Below are 19,457 nucleotides of genomic sequence, written 5' to 3' on the forward strand. Positions count from 1 at the left end.
GCCCTTAACTTCTTTGGAATCTTAATTAGAATTATTAAGTATCCCTTCTTACTTCTATGGACATCATGTTCACCTTAACTTACGTTAGTCCCTTCTCCGCTCAGCAACCCAAAGTTCCGAGGTGTAACAGTAATCTTTATAGACTTATGTATTGTTACCACATGAGTCTCAGTCTAGAAATTCAGTATGCTAAAAAACAGTCTGTGTTTTCAATTCGGTCCAGCATGTCTATTTCAGTTCAGCATTGTTCATTGTTATTATGGTCTCAGTCCTTATTAATTAACCATAATTAAACATATGTGATTTTGCCCAAGGGCACAGCACAGTCTTGTGTATACGTATACATGGCCGAGGCCATTGACTGACGCACTACTAGGCCAAGGCCATAGCGTGCATTTATTATTGGGTTGAGGCCCCACATATACAAACACAGATAATACAGATGATTCAGATACATAGCAGGGAGTAGTCATATCTCTAGTTCCTTGCTATTACAGTTACAGTTATCAGTTTCAGTTTCAGTTTCAGTATTTTATTGCTTCAGTTTCTTTACATACCAGTACAATTCAAATGTGCTGATGTCCCTTTTATTGCTTGGGGGCCTGCATCTCGCGATGCAGGCAACGATATACAGGTTGACGACTCACCTCTTTAGGGGAGTGCATATATCAGCTACTAGTGAGCCCCAAATTCCTTCGGGGCGTTGTCAGCTATCTAGTTATTTCAGATTATAGACAACTCGATTATTAAGTATTCTTAGAGGCTTCATAGACACAGTTCTGACAGTCAGATATTTGTTATGTTACTCTTGTTGACAGTTATACTAAGTTGTTCAGTTGTTTTGGTTTAGCCATGTTGGCTACTTTCATATATTTTCAGATTGTCTAAGTATTTCCGCATTATGATATTTTAGTCAGACTTTTAGTTAATCAGCATGTGTTAGTTTTATTTTATAAGTCAGTTATGTTTTGGTATCACATGTTGATTCAGCCAGCCAGTTGGCTCGCTTGGTCACATGCAGTCAGGCATCGGGTGCCGTGTTATGTCCAGGCCTAGGTTTAGGGCGTGATAACGTTGCTGCTGAGCCGCAACCAATGCAGTCAATATTTGAATAGCCATATGCATAGTACCAATCTCTGGCACACCCATAACTGGAACAGTATGAGCAGGCGGTGCTGGAGGTAGTGCGTGATTCCCAACATTTTTTTCGTTACTAGCATTCGCGCCCCCAACATTTGGTTAACTCCTGCGGGACGTCCTCGGTTACCATTTGTGGATCGCGCCAGAGCCATTTCTACATGGCACGAATTAACGAGCGAATTAGAACGATCCTAAAAGGACTTTAAGCTCTACAACACAATCTAGAATCAAGAAGAATAGGAAACACCTATGAATGTCCTAGGAGTTTCTTAGTCATGCAGGTGATCAGGCTGCACAAGGAAAACTCCACTAGACACAGCTCCACAGACACCGACAATGATCCTAGGACATATTTAAACCTAAGCTCTGATACCAAGCTTGTCACGCCCCAAAACCTACCCTAGATGTGACCGGCATCCAACGTCATTAAGAACATCGGAAGAACCTAAAAGATGCACAATGACACTTGCACCAGCCAGGTTAAATAATCACCTCCAACAGTTTATAAAATAAATTTAAACAAGTCTTGATGTAAGAATAAAATAAGCGGAAGTCTTTATAATTTAAATAATTCAACAAAAACATGATAATGTGTCTGAAAGAGTTAAATAACAACTCTTCTTCTGCTCACATTCGAATGTATACTAAGGAGCTTCTAAGAATAAGGAATAAACGTCTAACTCATCGGAACGCAACCCGGAGAATAATATAAATAAATGGAATCAATAAATGGGGTGTCCCACGAACAAGCATGTGGGCTTACCAATCAGCAGCATCAGCAAGTTGTCCTAAATGTTCTGAATGTTACGAACCTGCTCTTCTTCGTCACCTAACATACCATCAAAAACAACAATGGTATACCTGAGTACTTCGTACTCAGTGAATGCTGTGGGGACAGCAAGTGATATGAACATAACGTGTAATAACATATAAAGAAATCAGTACTGAGGATAGTGTGACACAATATCGAAACAGTTATTCAGCTTGTTTATCTCAATGGAAGACAATTATCGAAAACAGGTTATAAAGTCCTTGTCAAGTTCCAACCTCCAAATATGCCATTTAAGTTGATCAAGATTATTAACAACAATTCCATTAAAAGATAGGAACATCACACTTGCCAATACAGGCCCAAAAATCAATCATAATGAAGGGATGACCTTTGAGGTTCCCTAATCATAGCAGCACATCACACCGGAATATGAAATTTAACGGTGGCTATCCTTTCTCCCAAATAGCAAGGCATTATCACACTAGGATCCATAGTGGCTACCCTTCTTCCATAGTAGCTAGGCAAAACACAACAACCAATTTTAATAGCATTGAAGACAATTAATAATTCATTTGTAATGTAGTCACATCATCAATTGTCATTAAGGTTAAAGAACCTTGAATGAAATTTATACTTTCAACAATAGTTTCAAAAAGTGATTTTCATTGAAAATAAGATTTCAAAAGAGAGACATACCTTAATATGTTAAACGAAGTTTAACAATTCACTTTTCTAATGAAGAACACCCAAAACCCTAGCTTGAATCACTTTAGGAAGAATCATGTTGCAAACCCTTGTTGTGGGTGGTTGATAGGAGAATAACATGTTGTTCTAGGGTTTAGAGAATGACGAAAATCTATTTTTTAAAAGTTAATGGACGAACTTATATAAATCCTAGATCGACAGGGTCCGTGCTTGGCACGAAAGTGGACGAAAAAAGCTGAAAGCTGATTTTTCCAGTCTCGCCACCATCCTCGCGAGGCACAGACTTGGGCGAGCTGAGAAAAATCACTCTCGCCTCGTTTTCTTGCCTTGGCCTCACTTTACTGGTTCGTGGCACTCAAAATAAGCCTAGCTCGTCCCATTTCTCGTGCAGCAAGACTTAGAAATTAGCCCGGAAGTCTACCAACTTATCTTGCTCGCTAAGGTTCGTGCTTGGAAAGACATGAAGACTAGTCGGGACAAGCTTCCTTCTTGAATTCCTATGCATGAAAAATCCTTAGTACGAACTCCATATCCGCCATACGAATCAACATACTCTCGAATTATGGGTGTGGCTTAGCTTAGAGGTACGAGAAGTTACAAACTACTTATCACCAAAATCATCCCGAAAGGTTTCACATAACAAAAATATGATACGCCAACTCTCATCTATTCATTCACACTTAACCCGAATCTGCGAAATGTTACACATCCTTTACTCATAAAATGTACTTAATAATGCTTCGTCCCTTATACTCCAAAGTTGTTTTACTTAGCCATAGTTCAACATACTTACGCTCAAATGTGATAAGTGCTTCTCCGCAAGTACGGGGTGTAACAATAGGAAACCTGAATTGGAACAAAGTGAGATGACTTAGTCAACTGATCCACTATCACCCAAATAGAATCAAACTTGCCAAAGGTCTTCGGAAGACCCGTGACAAAATCCATGGTAATACTCTCCCACTTCCACTGGGGAATAGGCATCCTCTGAAGCACCCCACCGGGTCGCTGGTGTCACGACCCAGCCCCGTGGGCCGCGACTGGCACCCTATCTGGGTACCCAGACCAAAGCGCATATTCATTTACCAAATCCGAGCATATTCCAAAAATTCATAAAAGTCATATCAAACTGAATCTTTATCAAATATTTCTTAAGCGGTCGCACAAATCAAAATGTTATATCAAATCCAAACGGAGCGGCGGAATAGACATCGCCGGTCAGAAGTGCAAATATAAGCATAAGGGCCATTTAGGGCCATCAAAACAAACGGACCGCTTTAAGACCAGAGAACAAAATCAAACAAACATATATAGGACCCTCGCCCCACATATATGACTACAGGCCTCTACGAACTCAAAACAAAGACATATGGCGAGACAGGGCCCCGCCGTACCCAAATCGTCAAATATACAGAGCATATACATAGCAAAAGGAGTCTGTACCAAAAGTGGACTCCGGATCAGAAGGAGTACTCCAAAATAGCAGAAAGTGAAGCCTACAGTGGAGGATCACCAATGTCTGTACCTGCGGGCATGAAACGCAGCCCCCGAAGAAAGGGGGTCAGTACGAAATATGTACTGAGTATGTAAAGCATGGAGTACAGAAATATGGATCAAAGCTGAAAGCAAATCAGATAACAAAGTGGAGTACAAATCAGTATGTCAAAATCCGTATCAAAGTCATATACGTATACATAATGCAAACGAAATCATGCAAACGCTTAAGAACGTGGTCGCCACTCCGACGCTGGCGCCGCACACAGCATAACACCAGAAAGTTTCAAATCTCCGTACATCCCCGATCACAAACACAAACATAGGTGAGCGTATCGCATCACGAGCCATATCACAGCATAACTCCAAACGGAACCCGGCCCTATGGCGAAGCCTCGGGAACCGCAACACAGCATACGGCCGAATCATCATAAGGCGCACGAATCATAACCGGCCCGGGAACCGGTGAACGAAGTCATAATAGGGCACGAGCGGAGTCGTGAGCAAAAAAAAGCAAAATATATTTCAAAATAGCCTTTCAAAACATAATGATTTCATAAGTCATTTCATAGTACAAAATAATCGAATACTTAGTCGATACGAAGTTTCGTTTCACAAAATGTTTCCAAAATGGTACGTATGGCTCAAAACGTAACTTAGCATATCATAATATTCAAAACATGTCTCTTAGGAGGAAGTTCCAAAACCGAAGGTTTCATTTCAAACTTTATTCAAAAGGACAGCCCAATAAGACAAATAGGGTGTCTCGGGGTTAGCGGGCCCACCTCGAGTCGAATTGAGGTGGCGAACATAATTTACGAACATTTAGGGGCCAAAATTTCATACACAATCATTTCTAAGTTACCCGACCACATTTCGATAGGTTTCGGACGATTGGTGGCATTCTAGCCAAAATAGAGCCCTTAGGCTTCAATTGAATTGAATGAATAGTAACTTTTCTGTGGATCGGGTTTCGAGGAGCAGAAATGCTCCGGAGGTTCCAATATTCACCTAGCATACTAAGACATGCCAAACAAAGAAGTGGGAAGCTTTACATACCTTACAGACGTCGTATGCTCTCCCAAAAGTCAAGTCCCGTTTCGTCTGAAATCTGCAAATGGTCAAAGTTACCAATTGAGATTCTTAGGCTTAAAAATGCCATTAACTTCATTTTTGTCTACCAAAATTTCGGCAGCATTTCCCCTATAAATCTAACACCCCCGAGACTTAGTTCGGCTCGAAAATACATCAACAACAACAACCCACACATCATCAAACAACACAAATCATAATCAAACCACTCTAGCTTCAAAGTTCTGCCTTACTACTTAAGTTGGCAACTTTTCATTCAAACTTCCAAAATTCCAAATCTATGCCCACATTATTGTATTCATTCACTCATTCACAATTGTTCAAACACACCTCAATTATATTCCAAACCATATACAAAGTTTCCCAAAATTCATTACTTTCCATATTTCTTTCAAAACATCAAAACTCACAATGAATGTTCTAACTTGCGTCGTTTCATTCCGAATTCATTAACATCAACCATAAGTCAAATTCAAAGTCTTTAGCACCCTAAATATACAATGATATACACAAATATACCAAAGGTGTATACTTTCCGATACGTTCCGAAATCATTTTCCAACTCCAATTCAATTCATTAATCATTCATTTATGACATAAAGGTCACAACGACGCATTAAACAAATTAAACAAGATCAAATTCATATTCTTTCCCCTTCTAAGGGCACACGGCCAAACACACCCTTTTTCCCACACACACGCCATGCACAAACACAACACCATTCCATAATCTTCACGCAACATCAATCACTAAAACATGTAAACCCATTCCATAACATAACAACATAGATTTTTCACCTTTTTCTTGAAATCCCGATTTGCCAGAAACGTCGCTCTTCCGCCAAACTACTTGTATCACGTCGGAGAGCGTCTTGAGTACTTTACAACTATGTGGAAACGAATATTTTGGGATCACAACAAGGGCTTGGGATTTTTTTTTCTCTTTCTCCTAGCCTTCGGCCGAATGGGTTTTTGTTGGAGTCAAAGTTGAAATGTGATTTTTCTAGATAAGTCTAAGTGTTGAATTTGTATATATCTATATATAGAGGTCATGTGCATAGCACATGACTTTTAAAATTGGGTTTGGGCCTCTCCAATGGCCGGCCATCCCAACTCTTTGGGCCTCAATTTTGTATTCAATTTTTTTTGGCCCAATTCATTAAAAGTCCCGCTTTATAATTCCCGAAACTAATTTCCGAAATTCCAAATTTATCCTCGGCCTCCCCCGATGTCTTAACATTAATAATTCCATAACCAACATAGTCATATTCACTAAAATCAAAATATCTCTTCATAACACACAAGTCTTACTTATTTCTCGAATTCCAATTATACAAAAGCACGGGACATAACATTCTCCCCCCCTTAAGAACATTCGTCCTCGAATGTTGAATTGACTTTATTGGGCGTCATACTGCTTCGGGAGGGTCCTCTTCGTAATTGTCCTTCGTGGACTTTCCGACATAGCTTTTTCACCCCCATGATGGGGTAATTCTTCACATCACTAATTCAAATGCCTTCATAATATATTTTCTCGTACCCCACATAATCATCGGACCACACGCTATATTTTTTTTTTAATGGACAAACGCTTTCCAGACATCATAGTCAATATCATTCCTTGTTACACTGCTGAGGTCCCTACCATATTATCGTAATCCCACTTCATACCAGACACCTCACACCAACGGATTCAGAATCATACCAAACACTTCACACCAACGGATTCAGAACTAGGACCAGACGCCTAGAAGCATATCGAACGAACTCGTAATCGGAGGCAGACGTACTAGACTATGGCGGACGGTTTCATAGTCAAAATCAGAGGTACAAAAGTATGTCAGACAAATCTGAGATCGGAGTCAGACGTACAAAGGCGTATCAGACGGATTTGAAATCAAATTCAGATGATATCACTTTTGTCACGACCCAACCCCGTGGGCCGCGACTGGTGCCCTACTTAGGCACCCCAAACAGACTCACAACCAGATCATCGTATTCAGGCTCATCCAGACTTAACATACGTTATTCGAACTGGAAATTAACAACATACGTCACACAAACATTTATCGAACGCTTATCTTAAGCGGTCGCCCGTGCAGAACAATCATATCAAAATCATAAAGGTGGCAGAATATACATCGCCCAAATGCACATACACACGTACAAACTCATGGGCCGTCTTGGCCACCGTAGCATACGGGCCGCTTAAGAACGCAAAACAGATCCACATACAAACACACCAGAGATATATCCGACAGATTCGTATCCAGAGTCAGACATACAGAGATGTGTCGGACGGATTCGCAATCAGAGCCAATCATACAGAGGTATATCAACCAAGAACAGATTCAGAACCGGATGTATCAAGGTTTATCAAATGGGAACACAATCGAGGCCAGAAGCATAGAGGCGTAATAGACAGAGCCTTATCAAAATCGGGAGTGCAGAAGTTTAGCAGATAGAATCCGAATTAGAATCAGATCACTCTTATTAAGGCTCCAATGATTCATGAAAAATTTCCCTTTATTTGTAAACTTATTCGCCAAGCTGTCACACAAATTGTCTCGCGTCTCGCGTATCGACTCTTTCAAAGATTCCACTTGTTCACACTGCTTATCTTTCACCTTTCCTACCCTCCATACTCATTTTCTCTGTCAGACATCGTCATTCCAAACTAAGTTATAATGTAATTGGGGATTTTCTATCCCTTGACAACATTCGGATCATCGCCCCCGCTTCGCTTCATGTATTCGATTTAGTAAAACCTTTCGTCTATCACAACTTTGGCTGCCGGGACTCGGCTCCTATCCCACAAGGGCACCAAACGAAAATCATACACACACCTACACATACACATACACATACACACATACGGATATATTTACTCATACCTTACTGGCGAACGTCTCAGACTGTTATTCAAATTCGTTCAATTTCCCAAGCGGTGTTGTACCCTTTTCTTTTTGCCCATTTAGTCCGCCTCGTTCTGCGCGACTCCCGAAAGGGCACTAATTACTCCACATACATTCTATTTACCTTATGATTACCCCAAATTTCTATTTATATTCATCATACTCTCACTTTATGAAAAACTTTACATTACTTCCCAGGGGGTCACCCATCCCAGAATTGCTCTGGCTTGAGCACGCTTAACCCCGAAACTTTCATGCATTTTGACGCGTTAGGGCTAATATAATTCCGTCGATTACCCCGCAGGGCCTTTGTCACATAATTTTAGGGCAGATCGGGGTCTTAACAAATTTTCGAAAAAATTTTGTAGCGGGTCCCACCCCCGGCTAAGTCGTACCATTACCATGTCGCCTTTCTGAATCTTAAACATTCACTTTCATACACATATACATATGATTACGGATAACCCACGGATTTAAGTCTTCGTCCCACGAATTCCGCCTCCGAATAATCGGTGGAATCTGATAAAATATCACCGTAAGGTGTTCTCCGGCCACTGACAGAAGAAAACTAAAGTCCGACAAGTATTGCGGGACCTTTTTGTACTTAGTCTACATATTTACTTCCATATTTCTGGAAGAATTTGGGCAGAGGTTCCTCTGTTTTTCTTACTATCCAAAACCTGTACACCAGAAATACCAATTATGCCTCACAGGGCCAACACATATGCACACATACATATCATATCATGTCGTATCGCAGCCACACGGGGCTGATAACCTCAAGTAAGAATTATAACGTCGTCGACACTTACCACACGTGCCAAACTCAACAGCATCGGAGGCACTTTCCTGTTTACTTTCATCCGGGATTTCTAGACTCACATTGATGGTGGGGACATCTCAGTCGCCCTTGCCTTTGGTCACTAGGTCTCTAATCCTTTTAAATTTCTGTCGTCTTCATAGAACAACGTTTTACAGATATCATGCACATATCGAAAATTCTAGGAAACTTACGTACTCATAACTGATCAACTCGGGTCTAACCTGGGGAGCTGCCGTGGGAGCTGTGTCCCTCATCATCGTCGTCGGTCTGGCCCCCACTGTTACCTGCATCTGAATCGGAGGAGTGTAGGTAGCCTGGCAATTCCTGGTTCACTGACGGCCAGGACAAAGGGCTGGAATAGGGCGTGACACTCTCTGGGGAAGCCTGTCTAACATACTGCTCCACTACCGGAGCTGCTGGCACATCCTCGGGAATCTCCTCCTCCGGCGTCCCAGAGGAGTGCTCTAGTGGCTCAGCCTCGGGGCTATCCTCCTCCCTGGGAGTAAGAAACTCTGGAGGTATCGTCGCTGGGTCCTCCGAAGGGTCGGTGTCATAACTGTCTTCCCTGGGAGCCTCTGCTCTGGGGATCAAAAACTCTGGAGGAATTGTCTCTGGATCCTCCGAAGGATCTGTCTCAATCGAGTAGCTGGGGATCTGCCTACTCGGTCCTGGTGATGTCCTAGGGGCCTTATTATCACCCCCATCCCCATCATCCGAAGCGCTCCTCTTCATTATTTATCAACCTACGATCACCTGCAGGAAGAGGGTCAGAAACATTTTCCCCAAATACCGACACTTCTGCTCTTCTGGAGCCTCGCTGTAGATACATCAATTCGTAGGGGAGAATCATCCTAATCATATAGCTTTATCGCACGATCTAAGAATCCAAAGAAGGGTAACATCCTAAATGCCCTGTAGCTTCCTGTTTATAGGTGTGGTGCACAACACATCGATAAACAAGACTCTACTAGACACGGCCTGTAGACATTCCGAGGACTAACCGCTCTGATACCACTTTTGTCACGACCCAGCCCCGTGGGCCGCGACTGGCACCCTATCTGGGTACCCAGACCAAAGCGCATATTCATTTACCAAATCCGAGCATATTCCAAAAATTCATAAAAGTCATATCAAACTGAATCTTTATCAAATATGTCTTAAGCGGTCGCACAAATCAAAATGTCATATCAAATCCAAACGGAGCGGCGGAATAGACATCGCCGGTCAGAAGTGCAAATATAAGCATAAGGGCCATTTAGGGCCATCAAAACAAACGGACCGCTTTAAGACCAGAGAACAAAATCAAACAAACATATATAGGACCCTCGCCCCACATATATGACTACAGGCCTCTACGAACTCAAAACAAAGACATATGGCGAGACAGGGCCCCGCCGTACCCAAATCGTCAAATATACAGAGCATATACATAGCAAAAGGAGTCTGTACCAAAAGTGGACTCCGGATCAGAAGGAGTACTCCAAAATAGCAGAAAGTGAAGCCTACAGTGGAGGATCACCAATGTCTGTACCTGCGGGCATGAAACGCAGCCCCCGAAGAAAGGGGGTCAGTACGAAATATGTACTGAGTATGTAAAGCACGGAGTACAGAAATATGGATCAAAGCTGAAAGCAAATCAGATAACAAAGTGGAGTACAAATCAGTATGTCAAAATCCGTATCAAAGTCATATACGTATACATAATGCAAACGAAATCATGCAAACTCTTAAGAACGTGGTCGTCACTCCGACGCTGGCACCGCACACAGCATAACACCAGAAAGTTTCAAATCTCCGTACATCCCCGATCACAAACACAAACATAGGTGAGCGTATCGCATCACGAGCCATATCACAGCATAACTCCAAACGGAACCCGGCCCTATGGCGAAGCCTCGGGAACCGCAACACAGCATACGGCCGAATCATCATAAGGCGCACGAATCATAACCGGCCCGGGAACCGGTGAACGAAGTCATAATAGGGCACGAGCGGAGTCGTGAGCAAAAAAAGCAAAATATATTTCAAAATAGCCTTTCAAAACATAATGATTTCATAAGTCATTTCATAGTACAAAATAATCGAATACTTAGTCGATACGAAGTTTCGTTTCACAAAATGTTTCCAAAATGATACGTATGGCTCAAAACGTAACTTAGCATATCATAATATTCAAAACATGTCTCTTAGGAGGAAGTTCCAAAACCGAAGGTTTCATTTCAAACTTTATTCAAAAGGACAGCCCAATAAGACAAATAGGGCGTCTCGGGGTTAGCGGGCCCACCTAGAGTCGAATTGAGGTGGCGAACATAATTTACGAACATTTAGGGGCCAAAAGTTCATACATAATCATTTCTAAGTTACCCGACCACATTTCGATAGGTTTCGGACGATTGGTGGCATTCTAGCCAAAATAGAGCCCTTAGGCTTCAATTGAATTGAATGAATAGTAACTTTTCTGTGGATCGGGTTTCGAGGAGCAGAAATGCTCCGGAGGTTCCAATATTCACCTAGCATACTAAGACATGCCAAACAAAGAAGTGGGAAGCTTTACATACCTTACAGACGTCGTATGCTCTCCCAAAAGTCAAGTCTCGTTTCGTCTGAAATCTGCAAATGGTCAAAGTTACCAATTGAGATTCTTAGGCTTAAAAATGCCATTAACTTCATTTTTGTCTACCGAAATTTTGGCAGCATTTCCCCTATAAATCTAACACCCCCGAGACTTAGCTCGGCTCGAAAATACATCAACAACAACAGCCCACACATCATCAAACAACACAAATCATAATCAAACCACTCTAGCTTCAAAGTTCTGCCTTACTACTTAAGTTGGCAACTTTTCATTCAAACTTCCAAAATTCCAAATCTATGCCCACATTATTGTATTCATTCACTCATTCACAATTGTTCAAACACACCCCAATTATATTCCAAACCATATACAAAGTTTCCCAAAATTCATTACTTTCCATATTTCTTTCAAAACATCAAAACTCACAACGAACGTTCTAACTTGCGTCGTTTCATTCCGAATTCATTAACATCAACCATAAGTCAAATTCAAAGTCTTTAGCACCCTAAATATACAATGATATACACAAATATACCAAAGGTGTATACTTTCCGATACGTTCCGAAATCATTTTCCAACTCCAATTCAATTCATTAATCATTCATTTATGACATAAAGGTCACAACGACTCATTAAACAAACTAAACAAGATCAAATTCATATTCTTTCCCCTTCTAAGGGCACACGGCCAAACACACCCTTTTTCCCACACACACGCCATGCACAAACACAACACCATTCCATAATCTTCACGCAACATCAATCACTAAAACATGTAAACCCATTCCATAACATAAAAACATAGATTTTTCACCTTTTTCTTGAAATCCCGATTTGCCGCAAACGTCGCTCTTCCGCCAAACTACTTGTATCACGTCGGAGAGCGTCTTGAGTACTTTACAACTATGTGGAAACGAATATTTTGGGATCACAACAAGGGCTTGGGAATTTTTTTTCTCTTTCTCCTAGGCTTCGGCCGAATGGGTTTTTGTTGGAGTCAAAGTTGAAATGTGATTTTTCTAGATAAGTCTAAGTGTTGAATTGGTATATATCCATATATAGAGGTCATGTGCATAGCACATGACTTTTAAAATTGGGTTTGGGCCTCTCCAATGGCCGGCCATCCCAACTCTTTGGGCCTCAATTTTGTATTCAATTTTTCTTGGCCCAATTCATTAAAAGTCCCGCTTTATAATTCCCGAAACTAATTTCCGAAATTCCAAATTTATCCTCGGCCTCCCCCGATGTCTTAACATTAATAATTCCATAACCAACATAGTCATATTCACTAAAATCAAAATATCTCTTCATAACACACAAGTCTTACTTATTTCTCGAATTCCAATTATACAAAAGCACGGGACATAACAGCTGGTGCTCACACTTTACTTGCTGACAATTTGCACACTTAGCCACAAAGTCAACTATATCTCTTTTCATCCGACGCCACCAATAGTGTTGTCTCATGTCACGGTACATCTTACTCGTCGCTGGATGAATGGAATAGTGATAGCTATGAACCTTAAACAAGATCAACTGAACCAAATAACCAACACGAGGAACGTACACGCGTCCTCTAATCCTCAGAATGCTCTCAGAGTCAATCGCGGCCTCCTTGGCCTCACCTCTTAAAACCCTATCTCGGATCTTGCTCAACTGCGCATCCTAAAACCGATGAGCCCTGATCCGATCCAATAAAGACGACCTCGCCTCTATACAAGCCAAAATCTTGCCCGGGGCTGAAATATCAGGACGGACGAAACTATTGGCCAGAGTCTGAACCTCCATGGGCAACGGACGCTCGGAGATAATAAATCGAGCTAAACTCCCCATACTCACTGCCTTGCGACTCAAGGCATCAGCCACTACATTGTCTTTCCCGGGATAATACAGAATAGAGATGTCATAGTCCTTTAGGAGTGCCATCCATCAGTGCTGCCTGGAATTAAGATATCTCTGGGTAAACACATGCCGAAGGCTACGGTGATCGATAAAAACCACTACAAGAAAAACTGCCTTTAAGGAAGGGAAATTTGGTCCCTAAAAGTCCAAATCTGGTCCCGAATAAGCAATTGCGACGGGAAAAAACTGGTCACCACCCGTCGCAATAGGCTCCGCCGCTAAAGGTCAATAATGACGAGTTGAAATATCTGGTTGTTAAATGTCTTTAAAGACGGGATTAACAACTGGTCGTTAAATACCTTTAGCAACTACATATCTCGTCCCTAATAGACTATTAATATCATGAAAAATATAAATTTTCCGGTCGTTAAATACCTTTTGCGACCAACCTTACTATCTTTAGAGACGAGCTGCACTGGTCCCTATTTGAAATAATTGTACTAATTTTAGCAACCGTATTTCTGATCTCATTGACCATGACTGGTCCCTAAAGCTCGATGTCACAAAAAAGTTATACAATAAATATCAAATTGCTGCTAAAAAATCTAGATAATTTTCTTTTATATACATAGTGAGAAAGTTATTAATAACAATAAAATGGTTAACATCCCGAGCTAGACTATGATATCGAGTTTTGCATAACATTCCTAGGAAAATAATAACAAACTTGTGCATCTTCTAAACTTGCATCTTGACTTGTAACTTCAATCTTCAAAACCTGTAAGTACAAATTTTTTAAATGACGATGAATAACTATTAGTAAAATAATATATGTAAATTTTACATTAGCAAGTAAAAGTGCAACAAACATGCAGCAAAAAGAACATTTGAACATCAGTAGCTAGTTTAAATTGATCAACTTTACACATGTTGAGATACTTGATTAATAAGATTTGATGCAAGCCAGTAGTCCGTGCAGCATGTTAGAGCATCATGCAACAGAGCTCAAAGTGACAAAATCTTAGGCATAAAGCAAATAGTTTCCGCACTCTTTCTTTAGAACAGCCATATTTCTGTCACGACCAAACCGGAGGGCCGCGACAGGCACCTGGTGCTAGCCCTCCCGGGCACCTCTTAACATATCTTTGCATCTATATCTAGGTGAGCCACATATTAAATCATACATTTCTATTCATCAAGCATACTAATCCCATTGGTCAACAATACCTTTATATCAACATTAGCAACTATGCCCATATAAATGTACATAAGCCGATGAGGCTAACAAAATGACATCCAAAATATAGGCCGATGAGACTAACAAAATGACATCCAAAATATAGGCCGACAAGGCCAATTACATCTAACTATATACACATGTCTACGAGCCTCTAAGGAGAGCGTGTCATATCATATAGGCAGGACAGGACCCCGCTATGCCCATAAATATGTACACAAAAGAATCAATACCAAAAGCTATAGCTCCGAATGAGATGGAACTCCGCTATGTAGTCCCTAAGAAATATAGCTATGGATCAAGCATGTCTCCCTGGCCACCTGCGGGCATGACGCAACGTCCACAAACAAAAGGACGTTAGTACAAAGAATGTACGAAGTATGTAAAGCATGATCAATATCGATATAGAAGCATAATAAGCAACATAATAAATAGCATAAGATGGGAGATAGAAGTATCATAGTCATAGGCACTTACTTGCCTTTCATAAGGACTTTCCATTTCTAGTGCATGGTTGTGTTCATACATCCGTATCCGTATCCGTATTCATATCCGTACTCATTTACATTCATATCCATAATCATATTCATATACCTATTCTTATTTGTATTTGTATCATGTCCGTATTCATACTCATATCTATATCATATACATATCCATATCATTTACATATCCATATCATACACATATCAATATCCTATACATATCCATATCATATACATATCATTTACATAGCATACTCGACCACGAAGGTTCGGTGTTTCATGTACCCGACCATGGTTAGGCTCGGTGATCATACATACCTGGCCAACCAAGGCTCAGTGTTACACATACCTGGCCCTACCAAGGCTCAGTGTTATCCATACCCAACTGCAGTGGTGCGCGCGCATCGTCATATATATATATACATCTATTTATTCTACCCGGCCATACAAGCTCGGGGTTTCATAATAGCCATACATAGGCACACATACACATAAGCTCATAGGAAACTTTAGCATTATCACTATTATCCTCATCATCATTATCGTTATCGCTATTAGCGTCGTCATCATTATCATCATTTCCATTATCGTCGTCATTACATCTATTCTAATAGGATTATTCATCATATGAGGGATTTAGTACAATCATAATACATATCAAGAATTATAAGCTTGGTAGCCTTTTGGAGATAGAATCATTTGGAGAGCACCATAGTCTCATAGAAGCATAGATATTTGGCCAAAGAACCATGCCTTATGAAAGAAGGGTTAGCCTTACATACCTTTCCGTTCAACTATTCTATCACTTGCATGTTCTCCTTCAATGCCCACGTTTCTACCTTCATTAGAGTTATACTATCATTAGAAAACCGATAGATAGCATACATGACTAAAGCTAGAGAAAATTGGAAAGTATCTCCTTTATTTATACAGCATTCCTCCATATCGTAAATCAACTCCCAAACGTCAATAATACATTCACAATATCATATCAATAGTCTTTATTCATTCACATTATCTATATTTCTCAATTCACTTCCAATCATCCATATCTATGGTCATAACACACAATTACATTCATTCATATACAATGTCCATCCCATGTTCTTAACGTCACTTATAATATAACCATATCACAACACATTAAGAATCATGACTCAATTCAAGCTATTACTCACAATGATACTATTCCCGCATTCATGACCCATTTTTCTCTATACTTCTACAATCCAAGTGTTTCAACTTTCGAATACCTTAAACAACATGGAAATACCATAAATCTTACCTTAGATGGTGTAGGGATGAACCTTTGGTGAAAAAACCTCACTTGAGCAAAACCCTAGTTTCACCTTCACTTGGATTCCTTGCCTTGGATGACCTTTAATGGGTTTCTTACACTTGATTCACTTAGTTTGATGTTGTTAATAACTAATATCTCTTTAATTCTTGTGGGAGAAGTGTAGAGAGATGTTTTAGAGAGAAGGGGTCTGAAAGGGAAATGAAATAAAATGAAACTTGGATCCCTTATTAAATACATCAAATCTGTCCCGACCTGTTCTACGGACCAACATACGATCCGTATAAATTATACTGACCGTATGTCTGGCCGTAGATTTGGTCCAGAGAGGGGTGCTATTCTGGGCTGATTATACGGTCCAACATATGGTCCGTATGTTTTATACGGCCAGTATGTTTGGCCGTATAATCCCCAGTTTCCCGAAGTTCGTTTTCGTCCACTTGTTTGATCTCCAATCCTTATGGAACCTTCTTAGCACTTGTATAATACTTCATTAACCATACAATAGGCTCTATATTATCCCTTTAGAACATCGCCACATAAACATTAGCTCAATCATAGCGGATTTTTTCCGAACGCGACTTACGTTTCGCTCTCTTAATCACCTTAAGCTCACATTAACCTATCAACAAATCAACACATACGGAATTTCCAAGGTGTAACATTCTCCCCCCCCCCCCCCCCCCCCTTAAGAACATTCATCCTCGAATGTTAAGTCTTCGGGGATTCTATAAAAATTTCGCCAAAGTTTACCTTATAATATGGCACTACTATCCTGTCACAACAGCCCATAATAATAATTCCTCACGGGGCCACATCATAATAGCAATAGAGTTTGGCCACACACGACCCAAAGCATAAAAGGAAAACATACATACCTTATGATCTTGATGTCTCATCTTGGATTTCTTCTAGGGGCTGAAATAAATGTGGGTACTTGGATCTCATAACTTCTTTCGCTTCCCATGTCATTTCTTCTCGTTTATTGCTTCTCCATAAAACCTTAATTGAGGTGTCACACCCTAATTCCGCTAGGGTGTGATGGGCACCCGGCCCCATATCCGAAGCCGAGCGAACCCACAGACCTTTGGGACACTCATAATCTTAGTAGACTTTTTAAATCAAATAAAAATAAAATATATAATAAACTCTCAAAATATGCTTGTTCGATGCTTTCCGAATCAAACAGAATCTATAATCATACAGATTTTAACACATAATACAGAATGACATATCGGTTGATGAAGCCGCATACACAACTGACATACTATACCCACGACTCTGTCTGCAAAGTCTCTACATCAATCCAGAAGAATCACACGTACGAACTCTGACTCGGCAGCACTCCAGGAGCAAATGGAGCTTGCCAACTCTGCTGGGACATCCTCTATAGTAACTCCACATCATCTGGGTGTACCTGCGCGGCATGAAACGCAGCCCCCAAAGAAAAGGGGGTCAGCACGGAATATGTACTGAGTATGTAAAGCATAAGGTACAATAAACAGAATCATAATCTGAGCAGGGAGTACAGAAAAATAATTGCAATAACCGGAATATCAAAATACTTACTCACAGAACACAGGTAATGCATGTCGGAACATATGCCATATCCGGCCCCATTATGGGACACGGTGAACAGAAAGTGGTCGCCACCCCGTCACTAGCGCCACAACACAGCATACACCAGAGTAGGGATTAGCTCCGTAACATATCATATCATATCAGAATGTGCACATATCAAACATATCAGATGGCCATATCATATCATATCATCATATACCAGAATGTGTGTACATGGCACAGCATACTCCACAACCCATGTACATGTCTACCTACCCCCTCACATCGAGGCATGGCGAACAATGCAGTGGAATACGCATGATAATATATCCTGGCCCAGGCTCAGTGAGGGAAACATTGAGGCGTCCACGAGTGGAGTAGTGAGAAACTATATGCATCATAAAACATTTACGAAGACTCGATAGAATAGTCCGAACAATAGGTCATTTAGAAAAGAAATTAGGCGAGGGTCGCAGTACGTACCTTTCGGATATCCCGATAGATTATGTCAAAACAAAACCTTTTGAGATCGTTTGTATATGTCAAATATGTTGTAGGACTTAATGGAATAATTAAAACAATTACCTTTTAGTAGACGGAACAATAACTAGAGATTTTCCTTTAAATATTGCTTGAAAAAAATCAATAGCACAAAAGGAGAAAATTTGGAATAGTGGGCCCACCTCGGGTCAACTGAGGTGGCGCACCCAAATTACGAACATAAAACTTTATGGAGCCACTTATGAAGGTTTTAGTGTAATCCGGTTACATTTTGGCAAATTATAGATGTTTAGGCAATTGTCTCAACAAGGCATGAAGTACTTAATTCAATTCTATTGAATGAAAAAGAGGTAAATTCAAACTCGGATTTCTAGAGATAGAGTTGTCCCCGAGGCTCGTATCCAAACCTATTAAGTCTAAGACATGCCAAAAGAAGGAAAGGTAAAGCTTTACATACCTTATTCGCTCCTTCCGCCTCTCCAAACTCAATTCCCGTTTCCTCCAAAATCTACAATTGATCGCAATTACCAAATGTTAACTATAAGACTTTAGGACTTGAATCTTAAATTAACACTTTTCTACAGAAATTTGGGCAGCATCTCCCCTATAAATTCAACATCCCCGAGATTTTAACTCGGCCAAAATAACCAACAACAACACCACAACATCAACAATCACTACAAAACACATTCTAGCATAAATATTCTTCTTTCCAACATAGTGCGACAACTCCCAATCTAACTTCGCACTTCCAAATTAATATCAATGTTTTCATATCCATTTATTAATCAAGATCATTCCAATACAATTCGGAAGCATTTCATATCATTCTACAAAATATTTACAAAATATACAAAAATTCCACCAAAACCATAATTCATCCGAAACTTCTAATTTTCGACATAAATATTCATAACACATTTTCATCTTCCAATTTCACTAACAATAATCATAATTTGCACCATAACAATTTCATTTTCATAATTACATAAATCTACCATAAAATCACAAAACTTCCC

The sequence above is a fragment of the Lycium barbarum genome, chromosome 8, assembly GCF_019175385.1.
Source record: "Lycium barbarum isolate Lr01 chromosome 8, ASM1917538v2, whole genome shotgun sequence".
NCBI classification, from domain to species: Eukaryota; Viridiplantae; Streptophyta; class Magnoliopsida; order Solanales; family Solanaceae; genus Lycium; species Lycium barbarum.